The sequence below is a fragment of the Orcinus orca genome, chromosome 13 (genome assembly GCF_937001465.1).
Source record: "Orcinus orca chromosome 13, mOrcOrc1.1, whole genome shotgun sequence".
NCBI classification, from domain to species: domain Eukaryota; kingdom Metazoa; phylum Chordata; class Mammalia; order Artiodactyla; family Delphinidae; genus Orcinus; species Orcinus orca.
Genome location: NC_064571.1, coordinates 61,567,484 through 61,586,966, shown reverse-complemented (window position 1 = coordinate 61,586,966; position 19,483 = coordinate 61,567,484).

The following is a 19,483-nucleotide window of genomic DNA, read 5'->3' as shown; positions in this document are numbered from 1 at the left end:
AATTATAGGTGGATAGTATTGACCCAGGCATTAACCATGACTGTTCTTTATGGGCTGTTTCAGGTGCCCTTTGTGAATTTTATGATACTTTCTTATAGAATGGGTGGAGTGCTTTGTTTTTAAGTTATTGATTTAAATTAATCGTAGCTCATCCTGTCCAAACACTGGACTGTGTACACAGGTGGACAAGCTATTCATCTTTAGGCATTTAAATCCTGCCTACTCTTGCATATTGGTATAGATAGACTATCAAGCTGCAAAAATATAAGGATCTTCTCCCAATGGGACCTCGCGTACTGCTTCTAAAAGGTTATCAAAATTCAAAAGTTTTAAGCTTTGGAAACTATATTCTGATTTTTTTAAAGTGGTAATGTTGGGGAAATGAACTGAATTTTGTCTTTGGAGTAATCGAATTTGACCCTTTTGGGAAGTCCCAACTCCACTACCTATTAGCTGTATATTCATGAATATGTCACTTCACTTTTCTGAACATCAGTTCAGTTTCCTCATCTGAAGATGAGGGTAGGGTACAAAACTATACTACATAGTTTAAAAATATATATTTATTTTCATTCTAATATGCAAGGTCTTCTGTTCCTTATGAAGTATGATATGAGGGTAAGGAGTGCCTTTTTTTTCTCATTGTCATTAGCATAGTGTCTTGGACATGGTAGATGTTTGACATATATTTATTGGATGGAATGGAACAGAGTTAATTGTAAGTGGTGCTAACTCAGAAAATCAGGTTGATTTCCCTGCAGTAGCACTACTGAACCTCTTCATTTGACAGAGGAAGAAAGTGGGAGGGGAGGGAACCTCTCCCCAGAGAAGTCAGCCAACAGGCCCATGGCACATTGCTTTTGTGGTGGACCTCAGCCTAGAAACCAGCTTGCCTAAATCTCAGTCTCCTCTTTTTTCACTGCATGATAGCACAAGATATTTGACCTAAGCAACTAATAGAAAGGAGCCACTATTAAATGTGGTGGGGAGGACAGAAGGAGAAGCAGATTGGGGGTGGGGTGGAAATGAAGAGTTGGTATTTAGAAATATAAATTTTGACATTCATATTGGATATTCAAGTGGAGATGTCAAGTGGGAAACCAGTTCAAGAGAGAGGTCATGCTGGATATACAAATGTGGAAATTATTAATGGAGAGATGGTATTTAAAGTCATGAGACTGTATAAGATAACCTAGGGAGGGCCTGTACTTAGAGGAGAGCTCCAAGGACTGAGTCCTGGGGCATTCCAGCAACTGGAGATCAGGAATATGAGAAGAGCCTTTTAAAGCAAAGGACACTGAGAAGGTATGTTCACTGAGATAGGAAGGAGAATCAAGAGAAGTGGTGAACTGAGGGCTAAGCAGAGAAATTGTTTCAAAAAGGAAGGAGTGATCAACTGTGTCAGATAATGAGATCTGAGATGATTATTGGACTTGGCAGCATGAGGGCTGTCAGTGAATTTGGCAAGAGCTGTTTTAGTAGAGTTGTGGAGATGAAATCCTGATTGGAAGAATTTAAGGAAGCATGGGAGAAGAGGAAGTGACAACTATAAATACAGATAACTCTGTAGAAGATTTAGTACTGGTGGTAATAGTAATAGTAGTAGTAGTTGTAAGTAGTAGTAGTAGCAGTAGTAGTAAAAGAAGTGCAGAGAAACGGGAGATGGAGCTGCACATGGAATCAAGGGAGTACTCGGATGATGCTGGAAATGATCCCGGTACAGAGAGTGCTGGATGGAGAGGAGAATGGCTGGAGTTGATGAGAGGAGAAGAGATCCAGTGACCCTACAGAGGGTTTAGCCCCAATTAGGAGCCCAGCCAGTTAACTCATTGTAACTAGAGGGCAGGCTGAGTATAGTTGTGTAGATACAATTGGTAGAAACTGTCAAAGTTCTCTTCTATGTACTCCTGTTTTCTCAGTGAGATGAGGAGGGAGATCATTAGCTGAGAGAGGGTAGATAAAGTATCGGAAGGTTGGGGAGAGAGAACAGTTGTGAAATAATTGCCAAGGAGAATGATGACCTAGAGAACTGAAGTAGGACTGCTGGACCCCTTGTGCACTGCCTGGCATGGAGTCAGGCTCAATACATCTTCCCTGGATGAAAGATGACCCGAGAACCTAAGGAAGGAGCCAAATTGAGAATTCGAGTCCCAATATAGTGCATGACTCAGCCCATCAGATTTGAATCCATATTCAATAATGCATATTTGGCTATTTTCCTGAAGTTCCATGGAAGGAAACTATAAACATTGTGATTTAAGCATCTTTCCTGGCAGCCCAAAAGAGGGCTCCAACCTATGCCAAATGATAGGATTACAGACTCTTCTCGGAAGCCTCCTTTCTCAAATAGAGGTTTTTATGGCCACATTTCTTCTTCCAGTGTAGTACTGTTCTCTTTGTTGGTACCTTTACTTCCCTTACAGGTTTTTTTTTTTTTTTTAAACATCAGTTTCCCAGCATTCACCATTTTTATAGCCCCTCTTCCCATTTTCCACACAAAAAATTTTCTCTTACATTTTCTTTAGGAATGTCTCATTAATTTCATATGTTTACAAACTTTTACTATCCCAGAGAAGTATCTAGTCAGAGAAATAAAATATGTGAAACCAAAATCTTAGCATTCTTTTCAGCTAATTCATCTACATTAACAAGGTCTCCTGAGTGTTTGGCTGCCTTCTAAATGGATGGTTCACCTGCTTGTGGAGAATTTCAATAATTTTTTGGTAATGGTCTTTGGTTTTCGGCCAGAGGTTGCCTCTGGAAGCATATCTTTGTAAAGTTTTGAGACTCATAAACTGACCAGAGTAATTCTCTAGGGATCTATTCCCAGGTTCTGCTTTTTCTCTTCCTCCTTTCTTTCTTTTCTTTTCTTTTTTTTAAATTCTCAGGCCATTTTGATTAAGACCAATCTTTCTGTGAAGTAAGAAAAAACTTCAGAGTTAACCCAATTCTAGGACTTAATTTTTTTGGAGATCAATGAAGGCAGCAACTAGAAGCTAAACTGCTTTAGATAGATTTATTTAGATACATAAATAGATAAGGAATTTTTATTTTACTTTTGGAACATATCAGAAAAACAGAAATATACAAAAAAATAATAAAATAGACCCCACACCTTCTTTCTGGAGCACATCCTTTAGTAATTGTTTTAGCAACACTCTATAAACAGTAAACTCTTTCAGTTTTTATCCAAAAATGTCCATATTTGACCCTCCCTCTTGAGTGATAATTTAGCTAGCTATAGAATTCTAGTATGGGGCTTCCCTGGTGGCTCAGTGGTTAAGAATCCACCTGCCAATGCAGGGGACACAGGTTCGAGCCCTGGTCCGGGAAGATCCCACATGCTGTGGAGCAACGAAGCCTATGCGCCACAACTACTGAAGCCCGTGCACCACAACTACTGAAACCCGTGCACCTAGAGCCCATGCTCCACAACAAGAGAAGCTACCACAATGAGAAGCCCCCACACCGCAACGAAGAGTAGCCCCTGCTGGCAGCAACTAGAGAAAGCCCACGCACAGCAACAAAGACCTAATGCAGCCAAAAATAAATAAGATGAAATAAATAAATTAAAAAAAAAAAAGAATTCTAGTATGATTTTAATTTTTGCTCAGCACATTGATGTATTGCTCCATTGTCATCTGGAGTAATGACACTTACTCCAGTGATGACATTGTCATTACTCCATTGTCTGTTGTGGCTGTTAAGAAGTCTAAGTCTAAATATTTCTTTTTAGATAAATTGTCTCTTATCTTGGGTTCCTTTCAGAATCTTCTCTTATTAGCCTTCTAGACGCATTTCCACCCTGATGCATCTACGTGTGAATTTGACTGCATTTATACTCTTTGGGACATTGTACTTCCTATCTCTGAGGACTCATGTCATCAATTATGGATATTCCCAGTCATTGGCTTTTTGTTTGTTTGTTTGTTTTTAATATTTACTTTCCTTTCATTCCCTTTCCTTTTCCTCTTCTGAAACTCCTATTAGGCATAAGTTGGACTGTTTTGCCTCCATGCTTTTCACATCAATTTCATAGTTTCAGTTTCTTTATTTCTCTATGTTAATTCTCCTCAGAGAGATCTTCTAATTTTCTGATTCCCTCTTCAACTGTTTCTAATCTGTTGTTTTATTTCTTCACTGATATTTTAGTATTAATGATTTTTTTACTTCTAGAAATTCTATTTTTATTGTGTTGTTCTTTTCTTACGCTTCTGATTTCTTATTATATGCTCTTACTCATTTAAGTTCATTTATTTTAAAGTCTCTAGGCAATTGTTCTATTATCTGAAGTATTTGAGTCTCTAATCCTTTTATTACCTGGATCTTCTTAATCTCATTCATGTTGGATTTTTTTTATCTCATGTGTTTTATAACTTTTACAGTGAGTTCATCCTTAGTGGGAATTGTTTTCCTGTGAGACTTGCCTGCAGTCTTGATTGTGAGAGCATCCCTCCAGTGGGATGTGAAGGGGAGTAGGGGACAATTTGCTTTTTATTTGCTTCTGCAGGTGCCCCATAGGCATCACTGGCTCTGGATTTTGGGTTTCTGCCCCATAAGGCTTGCATATATTTGAACCTCTAATTTTCCAGGAGCTCAAGCCAGGGGTTTCCATTTCCCTGAGTGCTTTTATTCACTCAGAGCCTAGGCAGAACTAGATAAGCTTCCCCATGATCTCCCTGGGCCACTGGGCAGAATGTTTTCCAAACTTTCACTGGTGTCTTTTAAGAGTCTGGGCTTTATGCAGTCACCTTAGCTCCTTATGCTAGCCCATAATCTTGTCTATCTCCCTTCATGGCTATTAAAATCCAACCCCAGGCAGTGCCTGCCCAACTACCATGCCCTCATCATGGTGGCTACAGAACTAACACACAAGCCTGCTCTCCCAGGTTTTAATTTTCTATTTTTGACACCCAGGTAACTCTACACTGAAAATTGAAGCAGTCTTAAGAGAACGTTCACAAACTTCCCCTCCACATTTACATACCTACTAGCAACTACCCTCTACCTTTCCTCCTATTACTGTGGAAGAACCATTTGTGCCAAAAGGCCAATCCCTCCACTTGGGCACTAGCTCCCATTCCCTCTCACCTATTCAAGGACATCACTCCAGTAATTCTCCTCTCTCTCCTGCCCTAATTTTCTCTCTTTCCTGAATTACTCCTATCTGCATACATATACTGTTATTTTTCCTATCTTAAAAAAAATCCCTTTGATTCCTCTTCCCATTTAACTGCTGCCCCACTTCTCTGCTTTCTATAGAGAAAAATTCTCAAAGTTTCTGTCTCCAATTCCTCTTCTCCATTTCTTTCTTATGCCTGTTGCAATCAAGCCTTTGTCCTCACCATTTCACCAAAACCACTCTTTTCTAGATCACCAATGACATCCACATTGCTGATTCAATTCTCAGTCAGCATTTTACTTGATGTAGTAGCAGAATTTGATGTAGCAGATCATTCCCTTCTCCTGCAAATCCTTTTATCTCTTGGTATTCAGGACTCCACATTTGCTTTGTTTTCCTTTTTTCTCATCAGCATTTTTCAGTCTCCTTTGATGATTCTTCATTTTCTCCCCAAACTCTGGAGTACCCCAGAGTTCAGTGTTTGGACCTCTCTTTTCTACCACACTCAGTCCATGGATGACCTCTTCCAGTCTCAAGACTTTAAATGCCATTTATAGGCTGACAACTCCCAAGAATATACCTCTAGCCTGTATCTCTCTCCTAAATGCTAAATTCATATGTCAACTGCCCACTCGCCATCCCTAATAGGTTGCCCAATAGGCATGCCAAACGTATTTGTCCAAAACTGACCTCTTGGTCTTTCCTACCAGCTTTGCTCTACCCTCAACAGGGGCTAGGAATAGAGAGGATGCAGGAAAATGAGACCAAAAATTTAACACCCAAATCTGACTACTAATTGCTGAGTCAAGCTAAATGTATTTAGATGTACTGAGATACCTTTAAAACTCTGTCTTACATTTCCCCTCCTCAGCTAGTGTATGCAAGGTGGGCCCTCGTCCAAATAAAAAACAAAAACAAAATAAAAAAACGGTTTTATCAGTTGCCTGGAAAAATAAAAGCCGTCAATACTTGTATTTTCCTGACGTGCTATTCCTCAACCAAGGCTGTTATACTCCCTGTGCAACCCTTGCCAAGTTGCTTAACCTACAGAATTGCTTTCCTTTGCTGAAGATGGGGTCACCCTGTCACAAAGGGCTTGGGCTTAAGAAGGCTCCTGCGCAAAGCCTTTAAAAATGTTAGCTCCCTGGCACTGAGAAGTAGGTGGGAAATCGGCCTGGCCAAGGGTAAGTTATCTATTCCACCCTTTTCATTAACTTTAACTAAATCGCCAGAGAAAGAGAGCATGACCTTGTTGCTTCTCATCCTACAGTCTCAGCTTAAAGGTCGCTCTTTCAGGAAGGTCTGTCTTCACCACCCTAGCCAAAATAGGCGGTGCCCTGGGTTATTCTTCAGCACATTTCCTGTTATTGCCTTTACAGTCCTAATCAGGATGTGAAATTATTTAATTAACATATTTGCCGAATTGTTCCTTATCTATGTCCTAACCCCCAAGACACTCCCTGAGGTCAGAGCCCCTCTCTGCTTTTCTTCTCTTGTGTATCCTTTGTCCTTAAATTTGTGCTCCTTAAATTTGTTAAATCTTGTTTCTTGAGGTTCTGAGCCATGAGTTTGAAAGCTCTTTCCCCCTATTTAAAATAAATTATCTGAAATAATTTATTATTCTGAAATAAATTATCTTCTTAATTCAGTCCTTCCTGCTGCTATTCACGTGCTTTGGCAGAGGAAGAGTGAAATATATTTAATTTTTTTTAACTTATCAAAGCCATTAATATAAAGCACAGAAATGGTGAATTTTAGTACCTGAAACTCTGAATAATCATTGAGTGGAGCTATCCTCACAAGGCAATTTTCTACTTTCCCCGTGAAATAAAACCCCCAAAATGTGTTACTATTGCAATCTATTTCCTTACTGAGACAAAGGCAGAAGAAACCTATGAATTAACATCAACCACTCCCCTGCATCATGGATCCTCTCTGATCCTCTCCATGTGCTTGAAGATACACCAAATGTTAGATTAGTGTCATGTTTGTCACCTACATATGTGGGAAAAAACATGCACGTACACAAACTATAATTTAGCAGCATCAGAAACAGCCACTGGACTTCCCTGGTGGCACAGTGGTTAAGAATCCGCCTGCCGCTTCAGGGGACACAGGTTCCAGCTCTGGTCCGTGAAGGTCCCACATGCCGCGGAGCAACAAAGTCCGTGCACCACAACTACTGAGCCTGCACTCTAGAGCCCGTGAGCCACAACTACTGAGCCCACGTGCTGCAACTACTGAAGCCTGTGAGCCTAGAGCCCGTGCTCCTCAACAAGAGAAGCGACCACAATGAGAAGCCCGTGCACCACAACGAAGAGTAGTCCCCGCTCGCCGCAGCTAGAGAAAGCCCGTTTGCAGCAATGAAGACCCAACGCAGCCAAAAATACAATATAAATAAATAAATTTATAAAAAGAAAAAAAATAGAGACAGCCACTGTAGTGAAAAAAAAAAAGAAATTGCATTTAAACATAGTAGAAGGCAGTAATATCAACAGCACTGGGAAGGAGCTATACACTAATTTGGGAAAATTTCCTCTTTTTCCTATTGACTGTGGCCCAGCACAATGAATGGATTCCATTGGGATGCTCTGTGATCCCAATCCTACCATCCTGAGGCAAATTCAGTGGTCAGGTCCAGTTCCTGTCATTAGTCAAGGTCCAGAATTAAATACTTTTCCCAGACAGAAAGCCACAGCCAATCCTAACAGTCAGCATAGAGGCAGTGACATCTAGCACCCTCCTAGAAACAACAGAAAGGGCTCAGGAAGTCCCCCACTCACTCCTGGTTGGGGTCCCAAGAGGCCCCATCTGGCCCCAATATTTCCTCAGAAGTACCCACAGCAGCAGGTCATTCATTAAACAATGTCATTTCTCTTGGCATAGGTCCCTTCAGAAGTATTCACTAGCCACACCCATAGTACAAGGCAGATGTTCTGGCCCACTGCAGCGGCCAGGACCAGGGTTATCAAGGACTCTTCTCTATTGCAATACCCTATGGCCTTGGAGATGATGTTATAACTCTTCCATGGAATCCACGTCATTCTTTAGCTATGGATAGACCCATCAGCTTAAGAGCCACATCTTGCACTCAGCCAAAAAAAATTGGCATTTTACTGTTTTTAAGAATTTACAGGGTTCTTACTATGTATGAGGAACTGTACTAAGAACTGTACACGCATTTGCACATTTATTTTCTACAGCAATCCATAAGGTAGGTACTAATATTATCATTCCCATCACCAGTGGAAAACCTGAAGCTTAGCAAGTGTAAGTAAATTCTCCAAATTCCATGTGTGAAGCAAAACCAGGACTCAAGGTTGAGTTGGCTTGACATTCAGACGAATACAGTTAGCCACTATGCTATATTACCAGTGGATGGAATCCCTGCAATATGCCGCAGCTGGACTAAAGTTTCAGCCAGAAGGAGAGTATGTGGTGGGTTTGACTTAGAGAGACCAAAGTAGAAACCTCTTCTGAAGAACAGACCGTAGCTACTCAAAGTGGTCCAGGACCAACAGCATCACATCCTGATGCAAAACCTCAGGTCCACCCAGACGTACTGACTCAGAGTCAGCCTGTTAACAAGATACTGGGAGAGTCTCAAGTATATTAAAAGATAAGAAGCATTTGTTGATTTTGCAAATAAACTTTGTAGAAGAATAAGTCTATAACAGTAACAGAGGGGGAAATGTGAACTCATGAAGGACAGGGATGGTGACATCCATTTTTTAACTACCAGTGTCTGTAGAAACGTAAGCATATGACATATTTATTGAATAAATGAGTGGATAAAGAAGGGATTAAGGCACTTTGTGGTGGACACTGTCCTGGGCCACACAGAGCCCCTTTAATTCATTTGCCCCAACTTCCTTCTTACCACATCACATGATACAGGATATTAGGTCTGGGTTTGAGGCCTGACCCTCTCTTTTCTAATATTGGGCATCTTAACCTCTGCTCTATGCCATAGTTTATCCAATTAGAAGCAAAATAGAACAAAAAGAGGACAAAACAATAGATGGGTGCAGGGCCTTGAAGACCTGGCCATGTTGGCTCAACGTGGGATAATCCGCCACACAGTTCAGGACTGGATTACAGTCTTATCCTTGCTTAAGTCCCCGTGCAAGCCTTATGCCTGGGGTAGGGCAAGTCTCCAGGAATGCAACGGGCTTGCTGTAGATTACAGAACTCTTGTCTGCCCTGTGCCTCCTGCCAGGGAGGTGGGAGCCACGGGTGTTGCCCTCCAGGACCTGAGCCAGCTTTCCTTGGCAGGAGTGATGCCTATTGTTGGAGCAGGGGCAGGGCCCGGTGATGGGGCTCCCAAGGCTGAGTTAGATTTAGATGTCACACACAAGGTAGCAGGGGCTCCTGGGACCCCAAGGCTGTTTCTCCACTTCCACCATTTGCACCTGAACCTTCATTATGCAAATGAGGCATTTTCTGGTCAAGTCTTGCCGGTAAATAGACCTTCTATAAAGGGAAGTGTTGGCTCACAGCCAGGCAGTGGAGCCAAGGGCCAGGAAAGGCGTTGCAACTCTGGCTTGTGGCATCCAGCGCGTGGCTCCTGCGACACAGCCAGGGTACGTCAGGGTAGGATGGCCGGCAGCCTCTCTGAGGGCAGGAGCCTCGGAGGGGAAGACAGTCGCCTTGGGTCCAGGGAGGGCGGATGGCAGAGCCAGGGGAGCAAAAGCGTTTCCTCTTCCAGAGTCTGAAACAGGAAAACAAACCTGTTGGACAAAAAACCTCCATGTTTTATTCACTCTGTTTACAGATGTCTTAAGCCAACAGAGTGATATGGAAGATGGGTCAGGTGCTGCAACAACTGGAAGACGGTCAGGATGGTCAGCAAAACCTTCCTTCCCCTAGGCTGGTACTGACAGTGGCCTCACTGACCACCTTCCTCTCATTTCTCCCATCCTCTCCCCATCAGGAGGCATTAATGTCCCCAAGCCCTTGGACCACCTCTCTATGTAGACTCTCTGGGGATAACTTATAGACAAGTCTCTACTATCTCTGGAAGAGGAAGGGGTCCAGGCTGATCAACCACTTGGCCAAGGTGCCATGGCCAGGGAGTGCCTGAGGAGACCCCAACAGCCACCAGGGCCATCAGGACCAGAGAGCAGCCCTCTCAGACACAGCAAAGGCTGTTCTGCCATCCCCGGCACCAAGAGTCTGCGAAACTTCAAACTCATTTCCTGAGATAAGAGCGACATTTAGGAAGGCAGCCTGGAAATGGAAAACAAGTGACAAGAGCCTCACCCACTAGCCCACAGGGCCATCTGCCAAAGACTGGGGAGCACAGCCCTTGGGGAGACTGCTCTGCTTCTCTCTCCACCCGGCCGTGTTCTCTCGCTTCCCCTCCTCTGCTCCAGGACTCCAGAGGAGGTCACAGAACATTGTACCATGATTTGACCACTGCCTTCAGTGGGAGTGATGGCCTAGCTATAGAGCACCCAGGAGGCCAGCTGGACGCAAGCAAGAGGGAGTCAAAGTGAGTGGCACGAGCAGCTGCTTGGAGCCCAGTTTCTCCCACCGGTGCTCTCCTCCAGAGGCTGCACGCCCCTCCTAGCCAGTATGCCGGCCTCCACTCCCGCCCTCCCCCAACCCAGCCTCCATTCTTCAGCCAGAAGGGGCATTTCCAGGCACAAGTCCAATCACACTGCTCCTGGCTTGAAACCTATGATGATTCCCCAAGACCCTCGGACTCAGCCTGACTTCGAAGTTCTCCTGATCAATCCCTTAGGTCTCTCTTCACATCTGCCACATTGTGCCCCAGGCTCTAGGCTTACCCAGCTCTCGGAATCCATTCTACTTCCTCCTTCCGGCAGGGGGTTGCCGCAAGCTTGCTGATGGCTCAGAACACCCTCACCAGCATCTTCTTGCCCCAAACCTACAGGTTGCCTGACCGACCCCTACTCATCCTTCCATGTCTGTCCTCCCCCATCCTGTCCCCAGGCCAAGTGAGGCTGGGTGCCTCTCTGAAAGCTCTCTGAGCCCCACCTCAGCGCAACGTAGGCCAATCACCTGATGCTTGCTTGTGTTCCCAGCTAGACAGTAAACTCCACCAGGTACTATGCCGTTTTGAGGGGTTTTGTTTGTTTGTTTGTTTACCATTGGGCCTGGTACTTAAATGACAAGCAAATATTTATTAGATGAAAGAAGTTTTGAATCGATTAATTAACAAAAGGCCCAGAAAACAGTTTGGACAAATGCCCCAGATCAGCCCTGCCAGCTTTTTTTTTTTTTTTTTTTTTGTGGTACGCGGGCCTCTCACTGTTGTGGCCTCTCCCGTTGCGGAGCACAGGCTCCGGATGCGCAGGCTCAGCGGCCATGGCTCACGGGCCCAGGCGCTCCGCGGCATGTGGGATCTTCCCGGACTGGGGCACAAACCCATGTCCCTTGCATAGGCAGACGGACTCTCAACCACTGCGCCTCCAGGGAAGCCCCCCTGCTAGCTTTTTACTCCCCCCAAGGCTCCCTCCAGCCATTACTGGGGGGCAGGGGTGATGCTCGGTCTTGCCAACACCCACTGTGCACCTTCAGGCAGGTCGCTGCCCCTCTGCCCCTCAGTGTCTCTATCTGTTCTACTCTTCCTGAAACCAAAGCAACCAAAGGCAGCCAGATTGACTGACTCCTTTCTTTATAATGTTTATTTCACTGTGGTAAGAACACACATGAGATCTACCCTCTTTTTTTTTTTTTTTTGCGGGACGCGGGCCTCTCACTGTTGTGGCCTCTCCCGTTGCGGAGCTCAGGCTCCAGACACACAGGCTCAGTGGCCATGGCACACGGGCCCAGCCGCTCTGCGGCATGTGGGATCTACCTGGACTGGGGCACGAACCCGTGTCCCTTACATCAGCAGGCGGACTCTGAACCACTGCGCCACCAGGGAAGCCCAAGATCTACCCTCTTAACAAGGGTTTCAATGTACAATACAGTATTGTTAACTCGGTACAGTATTGTATGGTTGACTCCCTTTTGGCGTGGGCTGGGCTGCTGGCTGCCCCTGCACTCTGCTTGTCTTCCTGTGTCCTGGTCTGAGCAGCTACATTACATGGGACAGGGGTCCGGTGGCAGGGTGTGCAGCAGTTCAATCAAGGGAGAAAGTGTGTGCTGCAAAATAGCCTGGTGGGGTGGGGCCAGGAGCCAGGGACCTTTCCCCCAGATTCTTCGGAATGTTGTACTTCTTACCTCTGGGGAGCAATCAATCATTTCTCAGGGACCCAAGGATACAGAGAACAGACACTGTGCCCCGCACAAACGCCCTCACAGAGCTTGGGGGCCAAGGCAGGGGGCTCACCCAGGACACAAAGAAGACAGGAAGATGGCAGAAGAAATGAGACGTTTTGCCTGGGGGCCTGTGATCCAGCAAACTGCCCCTTTTCCCATCTGGCCTCGGGACAGATAGCGTCATGCCCTGCTTTCCTGCTCTTCACCCCTCCTAACTTACTAGTCACCATAAAACTTCAACCAAGAGACCAGCACCTGTTTGTCTTTGAGCCTTCATGTGAAAATATATAGGTGCACGTTTTAAGACCAAACAGCCAAAAATGGTTTAATGAATCAAAATTCCATTTTAGGGCTTCCCTGGTGGCACAGTGGTTGAGAGTCCGCCTGCCGATGCAGGGGACATGGGTTCGTGCCCCGGTCCGGGAGGATCCCACATGCCGCAGAGCGGCTGGGCCCGTGAGCCATGGCCGCTGAGCCTGCGCGTCCAGAGCCTGTGCTCCGCAACAGGAGAGGCCACAGCAGTGAGAGGCCCACGTACCGAAAAAAAAAAAAAAAGGGTTTTTTTTTTAAAAAGAAAAGTTCCATTTTAAATTCTACCATAAATGATAATCATTGGCCAGTATTGCCTGAGCCTGGGTCCCTCGCACCAAAGGAAAATCAAACCCATTGTTATTGGCTTATTGGCATTGATGACCTAAAAGTGAATCACCTTCTATCACAGGCTATGAATGGAGTGAGAATTCAGGAAGCTACAAATGTTCTTTACTGATGCTTTCAATAAAGATAAGTGCACACATTGTCAGAAGTTAAACCAAATGAATTTTAGGAAATAAAAGTCCCCTCTGACCTGGAGGAGGGGGTGATCGGAGCTGTGGGCAGAGAGAGGACCTGAGACGCTTCCTTTCCAGGCTGTGGGGCAAGATTAGCTCAGCCCCCTCTTTGGAACATGCCTTTTTCTCCTCCTGCATTCCTGGCTTTCCAGGCTAGTTGAGCTTCCTAATTTGGAAGTCTCCACAGAACAAACCCTGACAGTACGTGGGTGTCCTGCTGTGAACTCCCTGAGAAGCAGTGGTCCTGGTTACGTAACAGGCACCTCGGTTAACCCCTCCAAAGGCCTCCCAAGGCTCCTAAGCTGAGTGGGAGATGAAGTTCTGGGCCCAGCCTGCCCCTGTTCGCTGAAGCCCAGGCTCTATACCCACCCACATTCTGCCAGTGCTGCTCTCTGCCCACCCCTTCTGCCTCCGCCACCCTCTCACAGCGGTGGCTACGCCTGGAATCTCACTTTGGGGCAACCCTGGAAGGCAGGGACTTCATTTCCTTTGCATCTGCCCTGATGCTCACACACTGTTGGGCTTATTAAGGGCAGACAAGCAGCAAATGTGCAAAGACAGAGAGTGAGCTAAAGACAGAGGAACTTGGAGGAGACCAGAAGAAAGAACCTTTGTTGCTTGCCCTTTTTGAGCCCCTTCTGGGGGCTTTTACAGTTGAGTGCAGGCAGGGGTGTCCACAGAGGGGTGACAGATGAGGTCCCCAGCTCTTGCTTGGAGGTCTGACCCCATCAGTCAGACATCTCCTTCAGATGTGGCAGGTGGGTAAATGGGGTTGCTGGTCATAGTGGATATTATCCAAAATTTATTTTTGAATTTATGTATAAATATTGTCTTGCTATTAAAGAAAGTTTTAAATAAGAATATAAACCATCCATGATCCCCAAAACACAACAACTGATTTTACTCCTGCCAAATCCTTCTGATAAGTTTTAAGTATTTTATTTGGGATTGGACTGAGAACAGCAAATTCCTATCCAAATCAACAGGGATTCTTGTAGCTAGTGTGTGCTTGTGTGCTGTAATTTTCTGTCTCTTCCAGCCTGAGGGCTCATTGAGGATGGGGGACATGACTTTCACTTTGCTATCTCAGCATTTAGCCCAGTGCCTAATACTTAGTAGGTGCTCACTACACATTTGTTTAAAGAAAGAAATTGCCCCAATACCAGGACCTAGCCAGAAGTGTACATTTCAATCAAGAGGAGGGTGATGTATTATTCTTTTAACTTTGAATAAATTTAAAATTCTCATAAAAATAGAAAGCATGTCCAGAGTGGGGCATCAGAATGTCAACCAGTGGAACCCAGGTCAACATTGGAAGGGAACATCGTGCATTGAGTCCTGTGGGAGGGAGGACAGAAATGGCAGAAGGAAACTGATGACCTGAACACTCAAAAGCAGGACAGGGGGAGGGAAAATCATGGGTCGAGGCAGGTGGCTGAGAACTAGGTCTGTGAATTGAAGGGGTCTGCCAGGGGGGGGGTTTCATTGTTGTGGGGATAAGTGTGAAGGCTTGTAGGAAACTCACCAGGCTGAATAGTAAGTGCTGCTCATAGATCTTTAGCTGCTTTATATTCTTAAAATAGAAATTCTGCTTTGGAGGGTATAGTCATAATTCCTAGTGGGGAAATTATTCTCTGTGGAAAAATAGCAGTGACCGTGTGATCATAGCATTATTACTTACATATGGCACACAAGAAAGTCTTTCATCAAGGCTTTGCACAGATTAGATCAAACTACGGTTCTCTTTCATTATCATTTATATTGTCTCTCTCCCAATACATCCTTACACTTATAAACACAATATGATCTATTTAATTGACACTTGAAATCTAAATGCCTTGATTGAACCTCAGAGGAAAATTCTAGGAAGGGCTCTATTTACCACCAAATCATGTACAGAATAACCATGCCTTTACTGACAGGATGGCCTTCTTTTCTGGCAGATACGATCCTCCTTTGTAATTCAAGGACAACTTGGATTGCGCTGGAGTGATTCCTGGATAAGGCACCTGGGCTTGGAGCTGTCACATGGCCTGCAGAGCAGTGTAGTCTGTCCTCCAGTTGGGCAAACTAAGTTAATGTTTAGTTCCCAGTTCTGAGCTTCTCTAGTAATTCTTTTTTTTTAAAATTAATTTATTTTATTTATTTATTTTTGGTTGCATTGGGTCTTTGTTGCTGCGCCCGGGCTTTCTCTAGTTGCAGTAAGCGGGGGCTACTCTTCATTGCGGTGTGCGGGCTTCTCATTGCGGTGGCTTCTGTTGTTGCGGGGCACAGGCTCTAGGCACGTGGGTTTCAGTAGTTGTGGCTCGCAGGCTCTAGAGCGCAGGTTCAGTAGTTGCGGTGCACGGGCTTAGTTGCTCCACGGCATGTGGGATCTTCCCGGACCAGGGCTCAAACCCGTGTCCCCTGCATTGGCAGGTGGATTCTTAACCACTGCACCACCAGGGAAGCCCTCTAGTAATTCTTGACTAAGCCTCTATTTGGGAGTTTGGGGATTCTGTAGTCTTGGTTTAAAAAACTAATTACATGTAATCACAATATAGACTTTCTTGACGGGTCAGGCTGATCTATCTGTGAAGACATACAGAGTAGGAGTGAATCTGCATGATGGATAAAGTGGGTGTGAGTCTCCAGACTGTAAGTGAGTTAGGTAATGACACTGGAGAAGTCATAAATATCTGTGAATAAGTAATAAAGTGACATTTTGGAAGTACTTCCAGCAAGTCAACCTTGTTTTGAATCTCATCCATCTCCTAGAACCCTCCTAATCTAATAGAATCCTATCCAATTTAAGCCTAATCCCATGGAACAGTCCTTCCTAATGTCTCTCACGTCCTTTGTTTCCTTGGGCCCCTGCCACTCTTCCAGTTCAGGTCCTCATTACATCACGCCTGGATTATTGCAGCAGCCTCCTCATCCGTCTTCCTGTCTCAGATTTCTCCCTGCCTCTTATCCATTCCCCACACTGCCACCAGGCTCAGGGCTGGGTTTTTTCTAACATACCACTTCCCACATGCTCTGGCTCTGCTCAGAAATTTCTGACTGTTTCCCATTGGCTTCTGAGTGAATTCTCCGTCCACAGGACAGAAGTTGAGGTCCTCCAGGTTCCAGCCCACCTGTCCAAGCTTCTGCCCTGCCATTGCTCAAAGCACCAGCCCGGTGGAGGTGGCCACTGTCTCTCCCCAGCAGACCTGTGCCTCTCTGTTCTTTGGTCCCTATGGCCACCTCCATTTGGCTCATCCCTAGAAGGCCTTTTCGTTTCCTCTGTGCCTCATTAAACCCAAACTTTCTATGAGGGCTCCATCGCCTAAAACTTCCCCCAACCTTTCCAGTCCATCCTGGTCTAATTGAGTGGCTTTCTTGTATTACTCATTCTATTTCAATAAAAACTTCCTGGAGATGCAGAGCAACTTAAAGTTAAAAAACACAATTAAAGAAATTTCAGATACAAAAACCTATGCTTGAAGAGCTACTGTAGGGTCAGAGAGGCCGGTAGATGACCACACACTCACCCCTGGCTCTGTGTCCACACTGCCTCTATCTCAGAAAGGTGGCAGGGAAGCTTGTGCTGGCTCCCCCATAAACCCAAGGCCATGATGACCCTCCTTTTCCCCATTCAGTAAAGATTTATGTCCGTGCTTGCACTCTCCTTTATTATGCTCCATTGGATAATTTAAAAACTATCTATTGTTCCTCACTTGTTTTGAGGCAAAGGGGTAAGAAGGAGATGGGACTAGGTATTCGTTCTTATATAATTCTATTCCAGTGTATCAGTGGAAGTCCACTGAGGAAGACAGAAACCACTCTAGATAGTATTTCAACCAGAGAAGCGGTTCACAGGTTATAGAGGTAGGACTGGAGGAACAGTAGAAGGAAGCAGCTTAACCAGCCGAGAAACCAGGGCCGTCAGGCAGGGGCTGCTTATTGGGAGCTGGAACCATGGAGGGTGGGGCTTCCCTGTAGGACCTGGAACCAAAGAGAAAACACAGCCACTGCCAGCGGTGCCACAGGAAGCAGGGGAAGAGAGTGAGAAATTACCTTAAGTCTCCCTTTCTTCCACCCTGCAGTATTCCACCAGTGCCTCTGCTGATGTGAACTGCCCAAAAGCTGGAGGGCGAGGGAGACTGGGAAGAGTGGGAAGGGACCTGAGAGCACCTGGGGAGCTCATCTGCTCACAGCCTCCTTGACCCCCACCCCTCCTTCCTCCTCAGCCTTCACATCGGCCTCCCCATGCCTGTCAGATCCTCAGCCCTGCCCTGCTGCCAGGCCTCGCTACCTTCAGGTGATCATCAGACATCCCTGTGAGGTCCTCATGACCTTGGCCTCTGCTGCACCAGCCCTGACCTCTCTGCCCTCCTTCCTAAGCTGTTAGCACTGACAGAAGATAGTTGCAGAGCTGAGCTCCGTGGAGCCACCAGACATGGACTGTTGACCCTCCTTGTGGGCCTCACAGATGTGGGATGACCCTTTGAACACCTTTTACTGATTTTCAGTGTCTCTCATCTTGACTCTCCCAAATCTTTCCTCAAACCCCCAACCAAAGCTCACACCACGATACACATAGGCATCCGTGATGTTATATTGTGGGTCCCAGCCTGCGAGCTTGAGGCACCTAGGAGACTACAGTGAAATCACAGGAGCACCACAGGATAGCTTAAATTTTCTAGGGACACCACACAATCTACTACTTTGGAGTTAGTTGGAGCTAACTACTTAATAAACAAAACTGTTAGGTATTTGGTTTTGTCTCAGGACACTGACAAGTCCGCTGAGACACTAAAAGCACTTTGAACTGAGTTTGTGAAACTCTGGTACATAGGGTTTCAGAGAAAAATATAATGACCCCCCGTGTGCCTACAATACAGCACAAGAAATAGAGCATTTCAATACTCTATTGAATGAAGCAAGGGAGGGGTCCACGATGGTGACACAGGAGGCGCCTAAGCTTTCCTCCTCCCACAGGTGCACCAAATGTACAGCTAATAAGGAGCAATTTCCTCTGAGAGAAATCCAAAAGCCAGCTGAATGGCACCTACACGCCAGGTGACTGAGAAAATGCCCACATCGAAATAAGCGTGAAAGGCTGGACACACACTCACCATAAACCCCAACCCCGGTACAGTGCCATACGATCAGGGGTGCGACTGGGGGGGGTGGGAGTTGAGGATTCCCTGCTTCTCCCTGAGGAGCGGAGGCTTTGGACTCCACCTCTAGTGCCACAACTTTTAAGGCTCCCACCTGATATGGGATCCCAGAACACCTAGCTCTGCAAGCCAATTGGACTTGCATCCATGAGCCCCATCGGACTATAGGAAACAAAGGAGAGATTCTCTATGGATTCATGAGCACTGGCTGAGGCTATCCACCCAGGGCTCAGCACGGAGGGAACAGGCAAGAATGCCCATCTCCCAGACTTTCCCTGGAAGGGGATTGACTGCCTACTTTACAACCCGCTACCCGAGGGTCCAGCTTCTAATTTGCGGGCATCGAGGGGCTAGCTACAATCCTCCATGGAACCCAGGAGAGCCAGTGGACACTTCCACCACCTTCTCCTTCTAGCTCATCCCAACTATGAAACCAGGCACCAACATCCCTCTGCAAGGAGCTCATATGCACGCTTGGTACCCCAGCTTTTGTGGCTGCCGTTGTATAATTAAAATTTGCTGAGTAGAACTTGTGTTTTCACCAAAAAAAAAAAAAAAAAAAAAAGGAAATATATGAGGTGATGGATGTGTTAATTAACTTATTGATGGTGGGAATCCTTTCACCATATATACATATATCAAATCATCCGACTGTAGGTTTTTTAATATATTACAATTTTATTTGTCAAGCAAACCTCAGTAAAGTTGAAAAATAAAATAAAATAAAAATAAACACTATTTAAGCCTACTGAGATTTCATCCATAATTACATCCTCCCCCTCTTTCTGTCCATCCCTCCCAGAAGTAACTATCGGCCTGAATTGTTGCACTGGTGATTCTCTGTCTTTTCTTTATAGTTTTTATTACAGATGATTGTTTTTAAAAAACATACGCGTATCGTTTAGATTTGCATGTCAGCCTTCATCACATTTTCCACCAAATGCGAACCGGTCTCCTGGCTGGTTTTCCTACCTCTTGATTTATCCTACTGCCATTCCATTTACTTCTTTAGACTCTCTGATCAGGTCATTTCACTGCTCAACAACCTTCAAGGACTCCCCATTCACCACTGAAACAATTCCCTTCACAACCTTAATATTCTGAGCTTCACAAGTCTTTTTATTTCTCTGAGCCTCAGTTTCATAATCTGTAGA